General features: G+C 39.7%; 1 protein-coding gene across 3 annotated transcripts in view; it reads left to right on the top strand.

Moving 5' to 3' along the window:
- FLT3LG (fms related receptor tyrosine kinase 3 ligand) overlaps positions 1-17497 on the top strand; it is a 92859-nt gene that overhangs the window by 2087 nt on the left and 73275 nt on the right. The window lies entirely within an intron of this gene.

Genomic DNA, 17497 nt, shown 5'->3' with positions numbered 1-17497 from the left:
GTTACTCTTGCTAAGAGCATCTCAGCAGCTTCGATATTTTACAGACACTGGCTGCTCCAATGATTGCTTTTAACACAAGTGAAACCCATTCAGGTCAATAGAGGGACCTCCAGTGGCCACCTGAATGCAAGTAAAACACTAGTTAATAACCTCATGTCAAGCAGGTTTATGTTTAACATGCGGTTTAACTTGCATTTTTAAATGCAAATTAAGCGCCATTGGGTATCCAGTCTTAGGGACAACTAAAGGTAAAGCACAACGTCACTTAAATACAGATGCTACTAATTGCAGTCAAAGATCTATTAAGAAGGGTGGTGTCAAGTGAGAGATCTTCACATTTAAAGTGCAGTGTCTTATCCTTTCAAGTTGAAACCCTTCATTTTTATTAGTAAATTGGAGAGCAAGTGGTCCAGGTGCTTTAATTAATCAAGTGGTTTTTAAACCCAGGACAAAAGCGTTTTAAACACGTGTCCCAAGTGCTCAATAAAAGTGAGATAGGTTACATTTGAGCAGTCCTTAGCACACACAGCGTAGTAAGAGCTCATTTCATTATAAGCTGTGGGATTTAAAGCGTTGTAATAAAAGTGGTTTAAACTTGAAGGTGGAAAAGTACAAGTGTGAAAAGTGCAGGTCTGATACCTAAAGCCTAAAACGTCATATGTCTTCAGAGAACATTGTCTTTGTATGTGCTATAGCCAAGTACAAGCTATTGTTCTCTCTCATTGGACATTCCAGGCTGAGGAAAGGCTGGTTGTATTTGCTTTCAGTAGGATTACTGACAGTAAAGCTGCTGTATGTAGAAAATAACATGTCACTGTGATCACCTATGTTATTTTAGTTTTGAATGGGACCAGTAATCAATGCTTAAAGATAGTCATATATCATGTGCTGGGAAACAGCATTGGCATCTAATGTTAAAGGCAAAGATCACAGCTTCAGTAATGGGAAACTAATGACTCTCAATGTCTTAAGAATCAGATAGTCATAAAATTCAAGTTGATTTATAGACTGTATTACACCCACAAAGAGCTTTATAGAATGGGACTATTAGTCTAATTGTTAGATTACTAGATGCATGTCTAAGATGTATCAAGCTAAATTAGCTTTCCTTAATATAGTATAGGGCAGCAAGGTGGCTTAGTGGTTAGCACTTCTGCCTCACAGCACTGGGGTCATGAGTTCGATACCCGACCATGGCATTATCTGTGTGGAGTTTGTATGTTCTCCCCGTGTTTGCGTGGGTTTCCTCCGGGTGCTCCGGTTTCTTCCCACATTCCAAAAACATAGTAGTAGGTTAATTGGCTGCTAACAAATTGACCTTAGTCTCTGTCTGTCTGTCTGTCTGTCTGTGTGTGTATGTTGGGGAATTTAGACTATAAGCACCAATGGGGCAGGGACTGATGTGAGCGAGTTCTCTGTACAGCGCTGCGGAATTAGTAGCGCAATATAAATACCTGATGATGATGATGATGATGATAGTATGAAATTGTCATGAGGCGCAGTAGTTTTGGTGTTCCACCCGTATCTTTATTGAGAGATTTTGGATTCTTTTATTTGCTGTTGCACCCCAAGTGGCGAATTGTCACTGCTGGCTCTCCTGCTGTGCAGTACAAGAAATACCCTGTTACAATATAAAGCACCTAACCCTTTTTCTCTAAGCTTCTGGAAGCCATGTCCCATTACAAGTCTATTTATCTTTAACGCTTTGGTTTAGAGACATTTGAAAAAGTCTGTGGGCAAGGATTGACTCACAACTTATTGAATGAATATTGAGATGGCTATTACTCCTGACAATTTTATTTACAACGTTTGGTTTTTGTACTTGTACAATAGGTCACTGCAGCACTTTGTCAGCTTTCCATTCACAGCCTTCCCCTCCCCCTGCTTGTTGCCTTCTTCCCTTGATTATCTTCTCTCTTTGACTTTATTCAATGTCTTTACAAGAAATATCAATAAAGTTTTGCTAAAAAAAGGAATATACACCTTGGCCCGCTATTGGAATAAATACTTGAAATCTTGCAAAATGAATTGTCACTCAATGTTCCAGGCCATGGAACTATTAAAGAAGCATTATTTAAAAGTCTGTGGGGTCAGGGCCATCTTTTCCATTGGGCACGATGGGTAGGTGCCCGGGGGCCCCACGGGCAAGGGGGCCCCATAGGCAAGACTCTTAATTAGAATAAATAATCCTGCAAAAGAAAAAACCTGCAAAAAAAAATTCAAGGGTCACTGAGCAAGTACATCTATCTATCTCTATCTCTATATATCTATAAATATATCTGTATCTCTATACATCTATATCTATATATATATTTTTATATCTATCTATGTAGGGGCCCTGGTGCACTGCTTTGCCCGGGAGCCCATAATGTTGTTAAGATGGCCCTGTGTGGGGTATATTTATAAAAGGGTGAACAGTCTAAAATCAAGCAAAAAATGCAGTTTTTGACGTATTTAGGGCTTCATCCTATTTGACGTTTTTGCATACTTGCCTACTATCAGTAAGCGACGTCCGGGAGAGGGGTGTGAGTAATGGCGGGAGGGGGCTGGGCACCTTGAATCGCATCAATTTGGCCCCGACGCCACAAGTAAAATGATGTTTTGTTGCCAAATTGACGCGTCTTTTTAACAAGGGAATTCCGGGATGCGGGAGATGCCAGCTCTCGCGGGAGCCCGGCAGACTGACCCGAATTTCGTGAGTCTCTTAGACTTTCCGGGAGAGTTGGCATGTATGCATTTTTTGCAGTAACAATAGTATTTGCCAGGGGGGGGCCCCGGCAAATGTTCTTTATGCAGAACATGGTGAAGCTTATTTAACAAAGGACAGTAGTGGCAGGGCCAGTGCTAGCATGCCCGACGCCCCCCTTCAAAAAAATTAATTTGCGCCCTCCTCTTTTATAAATTATTTGTTCATTCAAAAATGCTTTTCTGCTTTCAATACAAATTATATGATAACTTTAATAAAGAGATCAATACAAATAAATACATTAAACGGCAAATGTATTTTTATATAAATAATATAAATGAAGAATATGTATTCTTTGTAATAACATTTCACATTTTAGAAAAATTAGTTTGGTGAGAACTATAGAAGAGAACAAAGTGTCCCTTCCTTCAGCTAACTGTGCCCTCCTTTATAACACTTTGGCCCCTTCATCACACTGTACCCCCATTCATAACACTGTGCCCTTCATCATTACACTGTGACTGCCTTCATTATACTTTTGTCCTTTGATCATGCTGTGCCCCTCCTTCATCACTGTGCCCCCTCCTTCATCACACTGTGCCCCGTCCTTCATCACAGTTTTACCTTTATTACACTGTGCCCCTTGATCAGACTATTGCCCCTTAATCACACTGTACCACTTTTAGTAGTAGTACAGTACATATATGACATAAATAAACCTATGATATTTATTTAGCACATGGGGTAGTAAGTAGTACAATACATATATGACATAAATAAACCTATGATATTTAGCACATGGGGTAGCAGTACAGTACATATATGACATAAATAAACCTATGATATTTAGCACATGGGGTAGCAGTACAGTACATATATGACATAAATAAACCTATGATATTTAGCACATGGGGTAGTAGTACAGTACATATATGATATAAATAAACCTATGATATTTAGCACATGGGGTAGTAGTACAGTACATATATGACATAAATAAACCTATGATATTTAGCACATGGGGTAGCAGTACAGTACATATATGACATAAATAAACCTATGATATTTAGCACATGGGGTAGTAGAACAGTAATTATAGGACATAAATAAACCTATGATATTTAGCACATGGGGTAGTAGTACAGTAATTATATGACATAAATAAACCTATGATATTTAGCACATGGGGTAGTAGTACAGTAATTATATGCCATAAATAAACCTATGATATTCAGCATATGGGGTAGTAGTACAGTACATATATGACATAAATAAACCTATGATATTTAGCACATGGGGTAGTAGTACAGTACATATATGACATAAATAAACCTATGATATTTAGCACATGGGGTAGTAGTACAGTAATTATATGACATAAATAAACCTATGATATTTAGCACATGGGGTAGCAGTACAGTACATATATGACATAAATAAACCTATGATATTTAGCACATGGGGTAGTAGTACAGTAATTATATGACATAAATAAACCTATGATATTTAGCACATGGGGTAGCAGTACAGTACATATATGACATAAATAAACCTATGATATTCAGCACATGGGGTAGCAGTACAGTACATATATGACATAAATAAACCTATGATATTCACCACATGGGGTAGTAGTACAGTAATTATATGACATAAATAAACCTATGATATTTAGCACATGGGGTAGTAGTACAGTACATATATGACATAAATAAACCTATGATATTTAGCACATGGGGTAGCAGTACAGTACATATATGACATAAATAAACCTATGATATTTAGCACATGGGGCAGTAGTACAGTACGTATATGACATAAATAAACCTATGATATTCAGCACATGGGGTAGTAGTACAGTACATATATGACATAAATAAACCTATGGCATTTAGCACATGGGGTAGTAGTACAGTACGTATATGACATAAATAAACCTATGATATTTAGCACATGGGGTAGTAGTACAGTACATATATGACATAAATAAACCTATGGCATTTAGCACATGGGGTAGTAGTACAGTACGTATATGACATAAATAAACCTATGATATTTAGCACATGGGGTAGTAGTACAGTACATATATGACATACATAAACCTATGACACTCAGCACATAGGGCTGCGGTATGGAACTAGATATTTAGTTAGATAAGGAGAACACACACTCACCTGAATGAGCAGCGTCTGGCTAGTGTGGGCACGCTCTGGTTGAGTAGCTTCATTCTCTCCTTCATATCCTCCCAGCCCATTGCCCTGGCAGGGGTCTCCTGATTGACATTGTAGCTACCCAGCAATAAGGGAGCCAGACACTTCCGCGCCAGCTCCCTGAGCTTCTGGGCAGGACGTTACCCGCGGCTCCGCCAATGAGCTGTTGACACTCAGGGAACCTACAGCCCGTTTTCCCCGAGCTTTGATACGCCAACCATCTAATAGCGCACATGAGAGGGAAAAGTTTTTTTTTATTTTACTAGTGCCGGTGAAACATTTCTATGTTTCTCTTCCAGCTTAGCAAATTTGAGTATATGATGGTGGACAAAATGCACAGAGACTATATAATAGCAGTAACCGCCACATTTGGCCTTACTGACCAGAGTAATGTTTTGTCTTTAGTCCTCTTTAGCTCTCTTCACAGTGATTCTGAAGTCACAGTAAGCTCATTGAATCAATATAGTATACATAGCAGGTTAGGTTGTGATTGGTTGAGAGAGTTGTTTAAGCAAAATGACTAGCCATATTCCTAATCAGGCTGCATGAATACCTAAATGGATGTTCTGAACTCATGTAACCCTACTGCAGCACCCATATCTAACAATGCAGTGGCACATTTAGGTTGGCATGTTCTCACCAAAGCAAGAATATCAACACAGGGAAACTGGTTCACAGCATACTTGTCCACTCTTCCAGAATGTCCAGAAGACTCTCAAATTCTGGGCACCTCTCCTAGACGAGCAGGCTGTCCTCAAGCATCCTGTCCACTTCCTAGAGAAGTGGGCTGGATGGTGACCTTGATGTCTCACTTGCCACTTGACCTCCCCTCTGGGAGATCCATCAGGGGGATAGTCAGAAAGTTAGTAATTATGGTTCCCATCGCTAAAGGCAGGGACTTGTACTGAAGACCTGCAAATTTCCTATGCTTAAATTTCTGATATGTCTGTGTACAGATAAGACATGGATATGGGCCAAACCAAAGGCTCAACCTTCTCATCGTCACTGACCTCCAACCTCTTGGGTTTGGTGCCTTCCCTTTCTGAATCATTTGTTTCCACATCTCTAACAGCTTGGCAGTATGTATCCCATCAATATTTTGTTTTGGTTCACCACTTTACAATAAACCAAGAAACTATCTACTACCTTGTACTCTATGGGCCTGATTCATTAAGGAACTTAGGCATGAAATTTCTTGCTTAAGTCTCCTGGACAAAACCATGTTAAAATGAAAGTGGTGAAAACTAGTTTTCTATTTTGCACATAAGTTAAATACTCTCTGTTTTTTCATGTAGCACACAAATATCAGCTTTAAATTTCAGTGTACAAATAAGCTATCAAGTATTTATGTGCTACATTAAAAAAACAGCCAGTATTGGTAACTTATATGCAAAATAGAAAACTAGTCTCTGTCAAATTGTTCAGTTGCACCTCAATAACAGTTATGGAATGAAAAGAATGAGACCACACAGCACCATCAAATTAGATAATAAATGTTTTTCTTAGCTACAGGTATCAAATCATGTATAGTTTCCAGCAGCATCGAAGGTAGGGGAGCTGCCACCTGCAGAGGGCAAATACTGTAATGGTGTTTGCAATTTATTTGCAGTTTTCTTATATTCACCAATGAACTCCAATGGCTGCTGACCACATAATCAGCAACTATGTTCCAAAAAGCGAATGTTCTGATGGTGGTTGGTAATTGTGGCTAAGGGCAAGTTCAAAGATCCGATGTGCAGGAATGACAAGGAATAGTCAAATCAGGGTAAATGTCAACAATTTGTTACATAGGATCTGGCTATACACTATAGGGGATTGGGACAGTGTTGACGCAGTGTGTGACACATACAAACACAATGGGACTCATGTAGAATTGGATGCATTTGTGACCCTTATGTTAGCAGGATAAGACTCACAGCCACCTCACCACCTTCCTCTCCCTTTACCTCCTCTTGACCTGCTTCGATCTGGCTTTTGGTCCCTCCATTTTATTGAAACTATCTTTTCCAAGGCCACTAGCAATTTCTTTACTGCCAAATCAATGGGTCATTTCTCTCTACTTATCCTTCTTGACCTCTCTAGGACATTTGACCATGACTACCTTCTACTCTTGCAATTCCTTCACTCCCTCGCCCTCTTTGAAACTGTTCACTCATACCTCACCTTCTAGCTTACCAATATCTCCTTTTCTGTCTCTACCCCTGTTCCACCTCTTCCCCTTCCTGTCAGTTTGCCCCAAGGTTCTGTTCTCAGTCCCCTGCTATTCACTACTCTACACTTCTTCTTTCAGTGATCTCCTTTGGCCTCCGATACCACCTCTATTCCAATGAATCCCCAACTGCACTCTTTTTATCCTATCTTGCATATACTGTTGTCTTATGGCCATCTACTCTTGGATGTCTCAGTGATTTCTTCAACTGAACATGTCATAAACAGAAATCATTTTCTCCCTTTCCCCCTTCTAAGATCCTCTCACCGCAGCCCATCTCCCATTCTGTTGACAATGCCAACCACTTCCCTGTCCCTAAAGTCTGTTGCTTGGGTGTCTTCCATGACTTCTCCCTCTATTTCACCCCCAAATTCAGTATCTCCCCCAACACTATCAACTCCACCTTCATAATATCTTCAGAATCAGACCCTTTCACCTTGGAAGCAATGAAAACTGTTATCCACTCTCTCATTATTTCTCACCTTGGTTACTGTAACCTTCTCTTTTCTGGCCTCCCATACACCTGTCTCTCCCCACTTCAATCCACTCAATCCATCCTCAATACTGATGCCTGTCTAATTTTCCCCTCTCATCACTCTGCCTCTGGCACACCACTATGCCAGTCGCTAAACTGTCTCTCTTTATCCTACTGTATCCAGTTCAAACTCCTCACTCTCACCTACAAAGTCCTCATCCACTCATCTCCACCCTACATATTCAACCTTATTTCTACACACACTGTCCCTTGCCCACTACGTTCTGCCAAAGACCACTGCCTCACCTCCCAACTAATTCCTTTTTCCCAATCCCTCCTTCAGGATTTCTCAAGCACTGCTCCCAACCTTTAGAACGCACTCCCATGCCCACTTATACTGTCGACCAGTCTCCAAGGCTTTGAATGTGTCCTAAAAACTCTACTCTTCATTCAAGCCTACCAACCTTCCACTCAACTCTACTGCCACTCAGCTTCTCCCTCTTTGTTTCTGCCCTTCCTTCTAGAATGTAAACTTTCACAGACAGAGGCTTCTCTCCTAGTGTTTTCTTTTTTTGAGGGCTGTACTTATGTAAATGTTGTTTGTTCAAACAGTGTTGTGGACCTCTTGTGAAGACTTATAAATAAAACATAATCACAGGTATTATTATCATTAATCTTATATCTAATATGCCTTCTCTGAACAATACTAATACAATGTCTAACATGGAAGTGGCACAACAGTGTAGCCTTGAAGTTGCTTCTCTTAGCATGAACTGTTTGTCATTCTAAACATGCAGACACTCACACACACACACAGCATGAATCACCTTTAACTCTTTCACTCTTGTCACACTGATACACATGACAGCTAAGAGCTAGATTTTCAGCAAGACAGGGTTATCACCAGTTGCTATCACATATTCATAAAGTCAATAATAAAGCCAATCTATATTGATTACAAGACATACCACTTTATCGTTTCAATTAATGTTGTTTTATTTATATCTAATTTTGGTCTATTAGATATGGATACAGTTCCTTATCAGAGATATAGAATATGCTATCTTCCCCAGCAAGTATTGTTAATTTACAGTGTTCTCTTATATCAATCTGCTGGGTAGTCATTTAATACATGTAACATTGACTTAAATGGTGCTTACACTGACTGAAGTACTCTGTACAGGTATTCCTCACTTAACGACCGAATTCCGTTTCTACGACTAGGTCGTTAAGCGAATTGGTCGCTAAGTGAGTACAGTACTGTTATATGCACCTACATGTATTGTAATCATTTCTATTGATTCTGAATGAAGAAATAGACTAAAGAAAACTGTATTTTGTTAGTTTGCTTTACATTACATAACACTGCATAACAGAAAATAAACATGTGTACAGTAAAGCTCTACAAACAGCAGCAATTATAACAATGAGGACCCAGGGAGAACCTGGTCGTAACTCCGAGTGGTCATTAAATGGGTAGGTTGTTAAGTGAGGAATACCTGTACTAGGTACTCAAATTGTTGAGAACTATAATTTACATGGCAAATTGTTATAATAATAAAGGCCACTCATACATAGCAAATGGTTTATTTATAGAAGTACTGACTATTCAGCTACATTTCCTCTCTATGGGATATTCCTCCAAAAGCAGTACAATTTATGAATGGATTACAGTTCTTTCTGAACTCTCCAACATGTCATTGTTATATTGAATATATGCTATTTCACATAGGCACATTCCAATAAATGTATTTATCAAGTTCATAATTCACCTTCGACTCTGCCTCATCATCCCTTTACCTCTTTATCTTTCCATTTTGCTTTCTTCTTTACTTTCTTTTTATTCTGCCCACCCTGCTCCCCTATAGTCATCCATGTATCCCACCCTTAATACTATGGTTTTTTCCCCTCTTTCCTCCCCACATTTCTCTTTTTCACCTCTTTTATCCTATCTCCATCCTCTAGTCTCATTCTTTCCTCCATTCCACTTTTTCCTTATTATCCACTACCCCCTTCCAACTTTCTTGCTCCCTACCCTTTCCTCTTTGTACAGTCATGGCCAAAAGTTTTGAGAATGGCACAAGTATTGGTTTTCACAAAGTTTGCTGGTTCAGTGTTTTAAGACATTTTTGTCAGATGTTGCTATGGTTTACTGAAGTAAAATTACAAGCATTTCATAAGTGTCAAAGGCTTTTATTGATAATTACATTAAGTTTATGCAAAGAGTCAATATTTGAAGTGTTGACCCTTCTTTTTAAAGACCTCTGCAATTCGCCCTAGCATGCTGTCAATCAACTTCTGGGCCACATACTGACTGATGGCCGTCCATTCTTGCCTAATCAATGCTTGGAGTTTGTCAGAATTTGTGGATTTTTGTTTGTCCACCCGCCTCTTGAGGATTGACCACAAGGACTCAATGGGATTAAGGTTTGGGGAATTTCCTGGCCATGGACCCAAACTTTGATGTTTTCATCCCGAGCCTCTGAGTTATCACTTTTGCCTTATGGCAAGGTGCTCCACCCTGCTGGAAAAGGCATTGTTTGTCACCAAACTGGTCTGGGATGGTTGGGAGAAGTTGCTCTTGGAGGATTTTTTGGTACCATTCTTTATTCATGGCTGTGTTCTTAGGCAAAATTGTGAGTGAGCCCACTCCATTGGCTGAGAAGCAACCCCATACATAAATGGTCTCATGATGCTTTACTGTTGGCATGACACATGACTCATGGTACCGCTCACCATTCCTTCCCCGGACAAGCGTTTTTCCAGGTGCCCCAAACAATCTGAAAGGGGATTCATCAGAGAAAATGACTTTACCTCAGTCCTCAGCAGTTCAATCCCTGTACCTTTTGCAGAATATCAATCTGTCCCTGTTACAGTTCCTGGAGAGAAGTGGCTTCTTTGCTGGTCTTCTTGACATCAGGCCATGCTCCAAATGTCTTCGCCTCACTGTACGTGCAGATGCACTCACACATGCCTGCTGCCATTTCTGAGCAAGCTCTGCACTGTGGTGCCCCGATCCCGCAGCTGAATCAACTTTAGGAGATGGCCCTGGCGCTTGCTGGACATTCTTGTATGCCCTGAAGCCTTCTTCACAGCTATTGAACCTCTCTCTCCTTGAAGTTCTTGATGATCCGATAAATGGTTGATTTAGATGCAAATATTACTAGCAGCAATATTCTTGCCTGTGAAGCCCCTTTTTGTGCAAAGCAAAGATTGCTGCACATGTTTCTTTGCAGGTAACCATGGTTAATAGAGGAAGAACAATGATTTCAAGCATCACCCTTCTTTTATAGCTTCCAGTCTGTTTTTCTAACTTAATCAGCATGCCAGAGTGTTCTTCAGCCTTGTCCTCATCAACACTCTCATCTGTATTAATGAGAGAATCACTGACCTGATGTCAGCTGGTCCTTTTGTGTCAGGGCTGAAATGCAGTGGAAATGTTGTTTTTGGGATAAAGTTTCATGGCAAAGAGGGACTTTGAAATTAATTGCAATTTATCTGATCACTCTTCATGACATTCTGGAGTATATGCAAATTGCCATCATAAAAACTGAGGCAGCGGACTGTGTGAAAAATAATATTTGTGTCATTCTAAAAACTTTTGGCCATGACTGTACTCCTTTACCCCTCTTCACTTTCTCCTGCCCACCCTATTTATGTCCTACCATTGTCCCTTCATATGTGATTTTTGTTTTCCTTCTTCTCTACCTCCTCCTCTTTCCTTCCTTGTTTTCCTTCCAATTTCATTTAATTTAATTTTATTTCCAATGCTTCTTCATAAGGTTAGTGTATTTCTCTATTATACATTTGTCTGGCTATAACTCATGTAAATTGTCTTATCAATGGATTCTATTTATTGCCATGTTTGTTGTCAAAGAATTAGAATATTTACCCTTTGTTACTATAACACGATTGAGTTAGTCAAAGCACTTGAGTCCACAGAGGAGGCAGAAATCTTGGGCTCACTAAAGTTATACATGAAGGAACATAAGGAACGAATTATTTATGAATCAGACAAAACCACCGATTGACGAGAGACAGGGATGGGGAGATCAAGCTTAGGTGCACTCGAGTAATGCATAAGAGCATAGGTGAGATGTTACTTGTGAAAGGGATGAGACAAGTAACGGATGTGAGAACAGAGGGTAGAGAGAGTTCTGCCTTTGCAAGCTTACATGCAAGAGGGGGGGGATCACATATGAGGTTGTAGGATTGACAGTGAAACCTATGGATAAACTCTGTTAAAGGCAGTTCCAGTATCGTGAGTTGGGAGAGGGATAGGGCATGGTGGAGGTAGCAAGCTCAGTTAGGGGGATTAGACATATTAAGGCGAGGCCAGAAATTAAAGGGAGAGGTAGAGGCCTTGAGGGATTTGAGGTATCCCTTCAAGAGGGTTTGCAGGATGGACTAGGTCTTGGCAGAATGGACTGAGGACCACGGCAGTGTAAGGGCCTTGGTGGCGCAGGATGTTAGTTCTATGACAAGGAATTTAGACTTCAATGTACTCCAGGATTTACACCTCTGCTGACCTGAGAGGGGACCTTGATCCTTTGGGGATAGTCCATCTCCCCTCCAGATGTTTCACTTTCAATTTCTCACTTTTACTTGCCAGAGTGGACATCCACAGGATGACAAATATTTATGTCTGTGACCAGTCCTTTTTTCCCCTTTCCTCTCTTTCACTCTCTCTTTATCTTCTTTCCCAATATGGTCATTCTGATGGTGGGAGGCCTCTAACTCGCCAAGGTCACATTCTAAGGGAAACTTTTGATATGGAGACTGCATCAACCTACTTTTTGTTTGTTACCCAGGTCCACAAAGATAACGATAGGCTGCCGGTGAACAGCGAAAACTGTTTGCATAGGAAGGGGGTCTTCGTTGGGGCTCCGCCATAATATACTGCAGCGGTACTGCGTTATGTATCACTGTGATTTGAGCTGCATAATAACATAATACTAGGAAACTATGCAAAATATCCCCACGGATAATTCTGGGCGCTGACTTATAATACCAAACACACCAATGTCAAGTCAGTATTATAACCATACAATTCTATATAAAAATGAAAAATGAACCGTTGTTGTAGACCCAGACTGGGTCTAAATATTGGTTTATTTAAAGAGCCGTAAGCATAAATATCTAATTGATCTGAATGTATGGTTTTTTAGTTTTGTTTTTTATTGTTATTTTCAATAAAATGTATTTTACTTAAATAGAGGTTTGGTGTATACCCTTCTGCTCCACGGGAGGTTTCTGTCCTCCCTGAGCTCGCCTTAGGACACCTGCGTTAAGGTTTGACCGGTGTACCGCCCCAGTCAAACTCCCCACCTGTCACTGTCCGCGGAGCAGGGAGAAGTTTTTTGCGCTTCTACTTTTTCAATTTTTAATAACATAATAGACCGCTAAGCCTCCAAATTTTCTAAATATACTAATCTCCATTTATGGACTCATTGATTCTTGCCACTAATCTTCATGGATCAACTATATACATTATTATTATTATTAATGTTATTATTAACATTTATTTATAAAGCACAAGTACACTCTGCAGCGCTTTACAATTGGGAGCGAACATAGTAAAGAAACAAGACTTAACAAACAGGCAGAGGTATGAGGGCCCTGCTCACAAACTTAAAATCTGTATGAAAAAAGGAGTTTGATACAAGATATTAAAGGCAACAGATTGCAATCTGGCTGCATTAATATGCAATGTTAGATTTGGGGTCAGTAGGTTGTTTGAGTGAGTATAGAAAGAGAATTAATGTAAGTTTTGTCTGCACTGTGTAGTGGGCTGAAAAGGAGTTGGAATATTTTCGGGTGGTTCGGGAATATGATAAGGTGAGTTTTCAGGGATCACTTGAAGGTTGGAGGCTAGTAGAAAGTCTTGTTGTACCAGGGAAGGAATGCCACAGAGTGGAACGGGAGCAAGTAATGAGTGAGGGGCTGTGCAGCACGGTGGCTTAGTGGTTAGCTCTTCCGCCTCACAGCACTGGGTTCATGTGCTCAATTCCTGAACATGACCTTATCTGTGTGGAGTTTGCATGTTCTCCCCGTGTTTGCATGGGTTTCCTCCAGGTGCTCCTGTTCCTTCTCATTCTCCATAGACATACTAGTAGGTTAATTGGCTTCTATTAAATTAACCTTAGGCTGTCTCTTTCTGTGTGTGTGTGTATGTTATGGAATTTAGACTGTAAGCTCTAATGGGGCAGGGACTGATGTGAGTTCTCTGTACAGCGCTGCGGAATTAGTGGTGCTATACAAATAGATGATAATGATGGAATGGGAGCAAGTAATGAGTGAGATTGAGAGGCTCTCATCTTGGATAATGGTCAGTGATCCACATGATATAAATGCTTCCTTCCTCGTGCGGCTGAATATACTACAGACACATACAGAACACAGTGGGGATGCAGCCTTAAGCTTGTCTCTATAAATGTCTGTAATTTGGGCAATACAAAACAACTGATTTGGCTCATATAAATGTCAGTTGGTTCGCTAAATTCAACATACAGTAATAACAATAATCTGCTTGGTGTATTTTTGTAAATGTTGGTGTTGTGTTTATTTTTAGCTTGGTTTGTTAAGCTGTGTCAAATGTAAGGCATTAAATGTGTAATCATGAAAAGTAAGGTCAGAAAAATGTATTAAAAAACCTTTAAATATGAAATGGACATAGGGGTATATTTACTAAACTGTGGGTTTGAAAAAGTGGAGATGTTGTCTATAGCAACCAATCAGATTCTAGCTGTCATTTTGTAGAATGTACTAGATAAGTGACAACTAGAATCTGAATGGTTGCTATAGTCAACATCTCCACTTTTTCAAACCCGCAGTTTAGTAAATCTAGCCGATAGGCTGAGTTCTATTTTTGGATCGTTGTCAACATAGAGTGAGTGTATATGTGTTTTTTATGCTGTCACAAAAAGTGTGTCGATTTCTAAATAAAATATAAGTTTTTGTACTGGATCGGTATAACTCTGTAGTTGACTGAATACCTCTATTGATGTAAAGAACCCTGTTCTCTTCCTAATGCAAGAAAAATGATGATGTATATCTCTAAATGTGTTTTTTCGTGTGAAGTATACAGTCAAACTGATTATATTTCTTCCAGTGCTATCTAAGATTTTCTTATAAATATACCGAATCATTTGATCTGACCATAGAACTGTTGAAACTTCATTTCGTGGACTGTTTTTCTCAAGATCCAAGTATGAATGGGGCTTTATCCCACTCTAATTTAAGATCCTGTTATATTTCAAAAAAGGAATATTAATCAAGAAATAGCCCAACTGATTCTAAATTGTAGAAGAAAAATAAACCAGCCTAACAAAAATAAATCCCCAAAACAAGGCTAACCAAGGACTTCTAGAGGGGGGGTTTCCATGCCACCAGAGGGGTCATGATCACAGCATGCAACGGATGTGGCCATTATTTTATATAACCCCTACCCATGCCCTTCAAATACATAAGCACGGTGGCATAGTGGTTAGCACTTCTGCCTCACAGCACTGGGGTCATGAGTTCAATTCCTGACCATGGCCTTATCTGTGTGGAGTTTGTATGTTCTCCCCGTGTTTGCGTGGGTTTCCTCCGGGTGCTCCGGTTTCCTCCCACACTCCAAAAACATACTGGTAGGTTAATTGGCTGCTATCAAAATTGACCCTATACTCACTCTGTGTGTGTGTATTAGGGAATTTAGACTCTAAGCTCCAATGGGGCAGGGACTGATATGAATGAGTTCTCTGTACAGCGCTGCGGAATCAGTGGCGCTATATAAATAAATGATGATGATGATGATAAGTAATGCTGCGTGCACTCATGTTAGGAGCACACAGCTCCCCTTCATGAGCAGAAAAGTGTGAAGCAGGACATACCTCCTGACTGTCCCTGCATTCGGGACAAAGACCCTACTGACCTACCAAAATCAGGATAGTTGGCATACAGTCCTGATCTCTGCTACCAGTTTCTGCATCTTTCATTACCTGTCTTAAGCTCAGTTGCTATTTGTCTGGATCCTGGAATGTTTGGGCCCTGTTTGTAAAAAGGATAACTATATGAAGTATGAAAAGTTTAGCAATACATGAAACACTCTAGGGCTCACACTCCCAATCAGCCCCGACATTAAATCAATAGTACCCACATTTAATAATGAGAACTCCCAATCTGAAACCAACGCGACATTTAATTAATAGCATTGACATTTAATAAATAGACCTATTTCCCCCCAACATGCCCTGAAATTAAAGTAACAGTATTTACATTTAATAAATAGATTTATTACCCCGAACCAGCACCAAGATTAAATTAGTAGCATTTGCATTTAATACAAAGACAAAACCAAAAGTGATATTAAATTAATAGTATTAACATTTAATAAAAAAGCATATTTTTTCCCCAAACAGTCCAGAATTAGTGTTCACATAGCCCTCCTTCTCACCAAACTCAGACCTACATTCAGTTATAAGGTCTCAAACCACCCCAGCATTAAATATATTAGTCTCAACACTCTACTTAAATTAATATTAAGGCACTATCATGACCCACTATTAATTAAATAGCTCTTACCATCAAATAAATTGCCCCCACCATCATCCCACTAGTTAATTAATTTCTCTCACTGTCAAATGATTCATCTGGCTTTTCTGGTTCTTGCTAGAACACTGCTGATTCCAAGATAATTTCTGTAGATGTAATCTCCGCTTTGATATATTAAGTGAGGTGTTGACCCTGGCTCCCGCATTGGGATATCTTTCCTCCCCCTACCCTTACATCATTCATTCTCTTTCACCTTTATATCTAAAATCTATAAGATGAGCATACAATTACAAATCCAGGGAGACTGCGTTTGCGTCCTGTTTTGGTTGTTGCATAAGCTATGTTGAATGCAATTAGCAGTATACCCATACATGCCAACTCTCCCGGAATGTCCGGGAGACTCCTGCATTCCGGGTAGGTCTCCCGGATTCCCAGGAGAGCTGGCGATTCTCCCGCATCTGCCCACTTCACTAAATTAGAGCCGAAAATGAATTGCGTCATTTTCACCACCCCTATTGATGTAATGCTTGTTTGGGGTCTTTTTACCACTGTAAAGACCCTAAACAGGCATTATGTCACTGAGGGGTGAGGAGGGGCAAAATTATGCGATTCGTGAAGCCCAGCCCCCTCCGTCCATACACCCCTCGTGCCTTCCAGGAACTCCCAGACCCGGCCAACATAAGGTTGTCAAGTATGATTATACTAAATGAGACCATTTTATTGTTTCTTGAATTTAATAATTCTATTGAATGTTCTTTAATGGCAATGATCAAATAATAAACAAAGGTGCAAATCTCGTCATAACTCACAACTAATAGTGTTGGCAGAGCTCGAGATTTACCTGCTCTGACTCTGGAGTGGCTCAAGCAACCTATATCCAGAACGAGGCCTTCGGCTCCAGGCTTCTCTAGGAACTAGCTACTTTTCTTGTGCCACTAAAATAATTAACTAATAAACGAAGAAAAACAACCTTCCCATAAAAATTAATGCAGATCAAAGTTTACATGTGGTACAGTCTAATTATGTTATATAATTCATAGATCATAGTACTAAACCACGTAAACCAAGTAAACTTTGATCAATTAGTTAATAATTAGATTCTCGTTCTTTTAGGACATTTGGTTTTGTAAGAGCAGCCATACTTTATCTTGTGTGTAAGTGTTCTGACGTGGAACCCTCCTGGAGAGTGTACTATATGACACACTTCTGCTTCCAGTCATAAGGCAAGCTCTGATTATAACCACACCAGGAGTGGGGGGTTCATAACCATGCCAGTTTTCAAGTTTGGCATTTGCCTATCTTTCATCAGGAATAACTTTTTTTTTACCTTTACCAAAATACATAATATTTGTATTCATTTATACAGCACCAACATACATGTG

The sequence above is a fragment of the Mixophyes fleayi genome, chromosome 11, assembly GCF_038048845.1.
Source record: "Mixophyes fleayi isolate aMixFle1 chromosome 11, aMixFle1.hap1, whole genome shotgun sequence".
NCBI lineage: Eukaryota > Metazoa > Chordata > Amphibia > Anura > Limnodynastidae > Mixophyes > Mixophyes fleayi.
Note: the sequence above shows the minus strand (reverse complement) of the source record. Positions and strands in the feature narration are given on the sequence as shown.